This window comes from Eurosta solidaginis, chromosome X (genome assembly GCF_040869045.1).
Source record: "Eurosta solidaginis isolate ZX-2024a chromosome X, ASM4086904v1, whole genome shotgun sequence".
Classification (NCBI taxonomy): Eukaryota; Metazoa; Arthropoda; class Insecta; order Diptera; family Tephritidae; genus Eurosta; species Eurosta solidaginis.
This window is the reverse complement of record NC_090324.1, coordinates 206,520,927-206,530,022: the sequence shown is the minus strand read 5'-3', so window position 1 is coordinate 206,530,022 and position 9,096 is coordinate 206,520,927.

Genomic DNA, 9,096 nt, shown 5'->3' with positions numbered 1-9,096 from the left:
ATACCAGAGGACCTTTTCGCGGCTTAGCGGTTGTCCTCAACGGCACAACCGGTCTCTTTTTCGATTGACCGCCAACCAGCACACATCGCCCAAGATCGCCACCGTCACGTTCAACACCAAGGTAATATTGTATCCACTCTATATTTCCTAACACTCTTAATAAAACATTATTATAACGAGGAAATCCTCTGTGCGTTTGTTTCCTTTATTTCTTTTGAGCGAACCATCCACTCCAAGATCGACCCTTGTGCGCCTACCCACTGCCGGTTTACGACGCACTCAGGCCGAACATTGGTCCTTACTCCCCGAAAAAGGAACTAAAAGCACCTACAAATTACAGTCCACAACGCAGCACAATTTTGCCTACTAGACAATTTGCCGAAGGATTTTGCCTAAAAAAAATTTATTTGCCACCAATTGCTGACAAGGAAAAACTTGGAGCCTTTATATTAGACAAATACCAGAGCCACAGCACATTTTGCCTACAAAAATTTGTTTGCCACAACACATATTAGCAGAGCCACCGGAGCCACAGCACAAAGAGAAGTAAGTTTATATTTCTTGCCACTTTTTTTTGAGTGTTGTTTTTTTTTTGCAAAATAAAGAAAAAAAAAACCCCGTGCAGTGCGCGAAAAATTGAAAGTAAAAGTGAAAACAGTGAAGTGATTTAGTGAGCACCACTTTATTTTTCTAATTTAAAGGTTAAATCACTCGGTTTGTTAGCCTTTATTTTCAGTCCTTGTGATTATCTGGTCTATCCCCCCACCAGTGGTAAGGTTTTCCAGACACAACACAAGGAAGGGGCAACCTAACCTCACTTTCCGCACCATACTAAATAGGTTTTTGTTGTTTTTTTTTGTACTTCACAAACACGAAATTAAGTTCACTGTAATTAATTAATCCGGTGCTCACTTCACTTTTTAAACACTTTTTACACTTTTTTGGCGCTTGTTTTGCAATATCGCACGCATTTTTTCACGTTCACGAAAATACACCCATTATTTGTGGAGGTGGCGAGTGGTCCCCTTTTTTGTTGTTGCCGCTGAGACAAAAAGTCTGTAAATTAAACATTTTTTCTGCTGTCGCTGCTGTGACAAAAAGTCCATAAAATAAACCCTTTTCGTTGTCGCTACCAAGACAAAAAGTCTGCAATAAACAAAATAAATAATAAACTCGAAGTTCAATAGTTTTTATTTAGGGCTGGGCAGGCATATTAACTCAGAAGAGTTCTATTTTTCTAATCGGAAATTTTCTCGTTAATAAACGTAAATAAAACAATGGAAACCTACATCCGTTTAGCAGAATCAATCGCAGAGTTTGATAAAGATTACAGCCTTATTCCGGAGAGCGACCATAGCAAACACACCCTTGCAATACAGCAGGAAGAGTTGCGGCTCTTGTGGAAGAAGGTAAAGTCTGCGTTTGATTCGCTATTGGGATCTGATGAGGTGTCAGCGGATGACGTTATGGCGATCAGAAAGAAGCAAAAGGCAGCATACGCAATCTACGTGCGATGTTCAGCGTCCATATCTGCTGAGGCAGAAAAATACAAGAAGGATGAAAAGAACGTCAACCCTGAGCAAGAACCTCATGCGCATAAAATTCGCCTCCCTGCTTGCGACACGGAAGTTTTTAAAGGGGATTATCTGTCTTGGCCAACTTTTCGCGACCTTTTCACGGCAATTTATATAAACAATTCCAGCTTGAAAGGGGTGGAAAAGTTATTCCATCTCAACAACAAAACGCAGGGCGAAGCAAAAGATATCGTTAAAAAATGCCCCCTCACAAATGAAGGTTTCGAGATGGCCTGGAAAAACTTGTGTGAAAGATACGAAAACAAATGTATCTTAGTTAACACACAACTACAAATTTTATTTAACTTAAAAAAGGTAGAAAGTGAGTGTGGCAGTTCAATAAAAAAGCTGCAAAATGATATAAATAATTGTATTTCGTCCCTCAAATGCCACAAAATTGACACTCCCAATTGGGATGCAATCCTGACCTATCTATGCTCAACCAAGTTACCAGAGAGCACGCTGGCTCTTTGGGAGCAAAGTATAGACCATAAAATGGACATATCCAAGTGGGAGGATATGGATAAATTCCTGTCTAATCGGTTTCAGACACTTGAAACAGTGTCTGGTTTTACAGGGCATGCCACTTCGAAAGTGCAAAAACCAAACGCGTCGCGACAATCAACGGAAACCCCTACGAAAAGACTTGGTGCTTTTCAAACGAAATTATCCAAGCAAACAATAAAATCAATTTGTAAAATGTGTAAATCCCCTGAACACAGATTACGCAACTGTTCACGCTTCTGCGACTTAACCCCAGTAGAAAGGATTAAATTTATAAAATCCACAAGTGGCTGCCTGAATTGCTTATCCCCAGGACACACCGTGACGAAGTGCACCAGTTCCTACAACTGTTCCAAATGCCACTCTCGTCACCACACGCTCCTGCATGCGGATACATCTCAGCACACGGCTGTACGCAATCCTTTCAAAGATGCGGATAATAGCCCAACAACTTCGGCACAGGCGCGACAATCTGCGAACCAGAATGTAAAATCCTGTCATGCCAATTCCAGCACAGGCGTGCTATTAGGAACTGCTCGCGTACACATTCGCCATAATGGTACCGACTTCTCCGCACGGGCATTAATTGATTCAGGGTCTGAATGTTCCTTTATAACTGAAAGACTGAAACGCAGAATCAATTTGCCAGCGAGAAAAATGCATGCCCAAGTTTCAGGCATCACAAATTCGGTGTCAGCCCAGGTGAAAGAAGCATCCAAAATTGAATTACGTTCACCAGTGGATGCCTGCTTCAGCCTGACTACACCCGTTCTAGTCCTAGCCAAACTCACTGGGAATCTTCCATCCTGCCATATCAACGTCATGACTATGCAGGCATTCCCAGACTTGGTTTTGGCAGACAAGAGGTTCTACATCAACGAAGATGTAGACCTCATCCTTGGAGGAGACATATATCCCCAAATTATACTGAGTGGTCTGAAAAAGAATGTACTAAATACACTTTTGGCCCAAAAGACAGTGTTCGGTTGGATACTAACCGGTCGCATCGAAGCACCGAGTCCAACGAAGAGCATCATGTCATTCTACAACGAGGTTGCGTTGGACAACCAATTAAAAGCTTTCTGGGAGGTAGAAAATGTTCCAAAAAACAAAATGCTTAATGAAGAAGAAAGGTATTGTGAACAATTATTTAAGGACACAACAAAACGTGATGAAAGTGGAAGATATACAGTCTCGCTACCATTCAGGCAGGATTACCCTGAGAAGATTGCATTAGGACCGTCTCTAAAGCGCGCATGTTCACAATTCTTCAGAAATGAGGGGCGATTACTGAAAAACCAAGATTTAGGAAAAGAGTATGTTCGGGTGTTGTCAGAATACGAAACACTTGGACATATGAGAAAAATTAAGAATAATATACCATCCGACGATTCGGATAATTATTTCCTGCCCCACCACGCCGTTGTAAAGGCGGAAAGTACCACTACCAAGGTGCGCGTCGTCTTCAACGCGTCAAGTCCGACGGCAAATGGAATTAGTCTAAACGACATACTCCACCCAGGTCCAGTACTCCAAGCAGACTTGCCTATTTTAATTCTACGTTGGAGACTTTACCGTTTTGTCTTTAATAGCGACATAGAAAAGATGTATAGGCAGATTTGGGTGACCGATAATCACGCCAAATTTCAAAGAATTGTCCATCGAACATCCCCCAACGAACCCATCAGTCTTTACGAACTAAAGACTGTCACATTTGGTGTAAACTGCGCCCCCTACCTCGCGATACGGTCACTTCTACAATTGGCTGATGATGTAGAAAATACGCACCCAATAGCATCGGGTATATTACGAGAAAGTATGTATGTCGACGACGTTTTATCTGGAGGACATACAATAGCGTCAACAATCAGAGCAAGAAACGAGATTCGCGAAGCATTACACTCAGCTGGCTTTCCATTGCGCAAGTGGACATCAAATTGTGAGGAAATCCTTCAGGACATCCCCAAAACGGATCTGCTCAGCGAGGACTTCCTAGCGTTTGAAGAGGCTAGCTCGGTGAAGGCACTCGGAATACGATGGAACGCGCATTCAGACATGTTTTACTTCACCGCAGGAGCTTTAGAGAGTGGCGAGAACATCACCAAGCGCGTAATCCTATCCGCTATAGCCAAACTTTTCGACCCTTTAGGCTGGCTTGCACCAGTGGTCATAGTGGCAAAAATACTAATGCAGCATATCTGGTTAGAGGGCACCGGGTGGGACGAACCTGTCTCCCCAACTACCTTAGAACGGTGGGAAAATTTCACCCAACACTATAACGAAATAGATAACATTAGGATACCGCGATGGGTAAATTTTACGCCCGAGGACGACATCGAAATACATGGTTTTTGCGATGCATCGGAAAAGGCATATGCAGCAGCGATATATATGCGCGTAAAAAGAGACGATCAGTTTTTCATTAACTTACTCTTAGCAAAAACCAGAGTAGCTCCAGTGAAAACCATCTCGCTACCACGTTTAGAATTCTGCGGCGCCGTGCTTCTCGCAGAAATGATGGAATCAATATTCCGAAATATTCATTTGGGACCCGTAAAAGTTCACCTCTGGACGGATTCAACCATCGTACTCGCATGGATAAGAAAGCCGCCCTGTTCCTGGTCAACCTTCGTCGCACACCGAATCACTAAGATCATCGATATGGTCGGTAGCAAGGACTGGCTTCACGTGGACTCGGAATCTAATCCAGCGGATCTAGGAAGCAGAGGACTACTTGCATCAGAGTTGACCACCAATTCGTTGTGGTGGCAGGGACCTTCTTGGCTGCAAGAAGACAATTCCCACTGGCCAGCACAAGAGACCGAATACAAAACGTCCGTTGAGGAGAAGAGGGCACAAACATATGCCACGACAAGGGTAGATCATGTAGATATTCTCGACCGTTTTTCAAATTTACCCAGGGGTTTGAAGGTTCTATCCTATGTTAGGAGATTTTATAAACGAACTCACCCAAAAACTAAAGCAATGTTCCACGAAAGGTCGTGTATAATCTCAGCCGATGAGATTAAGGCAACGACTCAAGCATTAATACGAGTCTGCCAGAAACAATTTTACGGGACAGAATATTTAAAATTGAAAAATAGGGAACCTATCGATCGAAAGAGTGAAATACTGTCACTCAACCCATATATCGACAAAGATGATATTATTAGAACAGGGGGGCGTCTAGGGGCTTCAAAGGACATGTCATACAATGAGCGTCATCCGATCATCTTGCCGTACAATTGTAGGCTGTCTCGCCTTACAGTTATGATGGCTCATCATGACTCCCTTCATGGCGAGAACCAGCTCATGCTCAGTCTTATCCGAACCCAATACTGGATACCGAATGTCAAGACCATGATCAGAGCCATCATCCACAATTGCAAAACCTGCATTATTCACCGGAAGCAGGCACAGTCCCAACTTATGGGTACCCTTCCCTGCGAACGGACTACTTTTACCCGCGCTTTCACCAATACCGGGGTAGACTTTACGGGGATTTTCGACATCAAAAGCTACCGCGGTAGAGGATGTCGACTGTCAAAAGGCTACGTATGCCTTTTTGTCTGTTTCTCCACTAAGGCCATTCTTAGAGGCCACTAGTGACCTCAGCACCCCATGCTTTCTCGCAGCCTTCTCGCGTTTTATCGCGAGAAGAGGATGTCCGAAGAACATCTACTCCGACAATGGTACAAACTTTGTCGGAGCATCAAGATCTTTACGATCCGAATTTAAAGCCTTTCTGGCCGAAAGCCGAGACAAAACAGTCTCAAAGTATAGCCATCAAGCATTGAGCTGGCATTTTATTCCCGCCGCCGCTCCACATATGGGCGGCCTGTGGGAAGCGGGAGTGAAGAGCTTCAAAAGCCACTTCAAAAAGATTGCTTCTCCCCACAAATATACTATGGAGGAGTTCCAAACACTTTTGTGCAGGATTGAGGCGTGCCTCAACTCGCGCCCTCTCAGTCCAGGATCGAATGACCCAACGGACCTGGAACCACTAACCCCCGGACATTTCCTAACCGGCAGCCACCTGCTGGCTCCACCAGAGCCAGATGCCAGTGAGAGCTCTGCCTCGATGATCAATCGATGGCAGAAACTCAAAGCCCTCCATCACACTTTCTGCAAACGATGGAAGGTGGAATATCTATCCGAACTTCAAAAACGAGTGAAGTGGAAGCATCCCAAAGAAAACATAAAAGTGGGAGATCTCGCTGTCCTCAAAGAGGACAACTTATCTCCCAACGAGTGGAGGCTAGGTAGAGTCGTCAACGTACACCCCGGAGAAGATAACCGAGTACGTGTAGTCGACCTCTTTACCGAGAAGGGTCAAGTCAGACGACCTTTGGTCAAACTGATCCTTCTTCCCAACGGAGGAGACGGATTGCGAGAAGGCCAATAGCTCCTCGTAACAAACCCTCCGTCCCCCTCCCTCACTCCCTTCCGAACGCCACTTCCATATCGATAATCCATCGAGAAAAAGGGACGTCCAAAACCCCAGCGCTCGTTCACCGAAATAAGGCCAATCAACCACCCTAATGCAGATCTCCATCTGCCACCTTATTTTCAATTTTCAAAATCAAACCCCCCTTCACTCGCTCACCCCGAGCGAGGACACCAGAACCCTAACGCAGATCCGTTGTCTGCCACAGAATTAGAATGCACGAGGCCAAGAATAGAATCAAACTTGCAAAATGCATCGTCATTCGAATAATGTTGCATATAGGCTTTATGAAAAGTGCCGACACCAAGGAATCGTGCACTCTCGTAAACCATAAACAACTAGCGCAACAGAACATCGTGATCTAGTGACGACATGATACACAAGAGCCAAATGAAACACTTTATATTTCCATCATATCAGCAAAAATTATCATCCTGACTTGACTTTAGATTTCATGTTCCGCGATGTGTTCTAACATGCCGCGATGTGTTTGCATCTGATGGCAGCACGTCCCTCTGCTCTAATATGATGTGATTACTTATCACACTATTATATCTCATCTATGCTGGGTAGATTTACTGGTCACAGTTCTACAATTTTTACACTTAAAAGCTTTTCATAAGTACCCTTTTGAAATTTCTTACTTGTCTAGACAATTTATAATCAGGAGTTCAAACATCACTTCCGTGAATGACTCATTAATGATGCTAAAAAAAAGCGCCCTTTACCCAGCTGGTTTTTTATGACGTCACCCGATACAGAGATCAGAGAGGAACTGACCTAGGCTCTAATTCTTGATCATATATATCGCGATCACCTTAAATAAGTGATTATTGTCGGTTCCTCATATATACGGCATTAATTTAATGTTATCGAGAATGAGATACGGATCTTGGCAACTACATTTATAAGAACGTGCAATACCTAAATAGTACGCCTGAATAACCGTTGGTAAATTACAATTTGTACTTTAGTCGGTTTTCAAAAGGCATGGAGCAAAATTCCATACTGGTGCTTAGATAAAAGAGGCTTTTAACACGTTTGAGAAGTTCATTACTCCCAACTCTCATATCTCCCCCTAATATCAGTATTTATGTATACTTGGCTAAAATTATTCAACTTTCAGTAGCTCAACATCAAAAGTTGCATGTGGAGCAATAACACCGGGATGTCAGCGAACAAGCATAGTCAGCTGAGCATAAGTTTGACGCGTTGACCTACAGACAACTGGGCAACACCCTCATCCCAACCTGGAATCATCCCTCCTTGTCCAAGTATAATTTAATATGATTGTATCATATGATACTTTAGATGCAATTTTTTTAAGGGTGCTGCCATTTCTACAATTTCAAACCCAAATTTATTCTCACAATTCAAATTTTATTGTTACGGCAAAAGTTTGAACCGCATATAATTATAAGGTAAATCCGCCTTAGAGGTCAAACCGTCTTTCAAAACAAATCTAAAGGAACTTATTATAAACTAACTTGGTAATTTCAACTAAAAAACTTACGTTCGTGGTCGCAATGGCGGGCCGATCGTTGATGGATTTCGGTAGGTTAAGGAACAGGATACTTGATGTGCAATTGTGGGTAGTTACCTCGCGTGTACTTCCTCGAGACACCTGCAAATTTCAAAACGAGTCTGAGACACCACTTCGTCAGTAAATTCAGTGCTATGGAATATATAATTACCGGATCAACGAGTTCCCGCCTTGCATTCTAACGTTTGTCAATAACATATTCGTTCAGCATAACTACGGTCGTTGTAGTTAACACTAAACAGGATACATCGCAGAGACGTTTTGGCACCAAACCAGCAAAGACTCCTAAAATACCTTCAGTTTTGGAGACCTCTCACTGAATCAAGGATGAATCCATCAAGCGTTTCGCGTGCTATAAATTGTGCCATCAGGCGCGGTGATATTACATGAAATGGATGTGGTGCAATAATATCGGAAACACTCCGCACAACTTCACCCTTAACATTGATTGTGAACGGCACAGAAAGCTCTTCATTAGTAGGGTCAACGTTGTCTTTATCATCATCAACCCATGGTAGGTCAGCCTTATCTGCAATTTTTTCGCTACAAATCATGCTCAAAATTGATTCCACTAACTTCGGCGTCAAACCACGATAGCAACCATAAAATTCATCTATCTTCGCGACGTAGCCAGCGTTCACTATTTTCGTGGGAACGCCTGTCTGGATGTTATGGAGCCTGTGGTCGCTGGTGATAATCGTTTCCAGTGGCGTTTTATTCGTATTGTATGTGCAAATGTCACGTAACTAAGTAAACCTCACAAGCTCAGATGATTTATATAACAGCATTCTTATTAAAAAAAAAAAAAAAAGGGAAAAATTTAAAGCAGCATAAAAAACAAGTAAATGCCGGAAGTCCAATTTACATAACATATATATTCATATAAGAGTACAAATTAATCCCAAACTATAACAATTTTTATGATGCGTTCCCACATCAACACAATGTGACTGAAAATTATTAACTTCCACTCCTCCTTTATCATACACAACATAGCGTTTTTATGCAGAAGTTTGCTTACGTTTGAA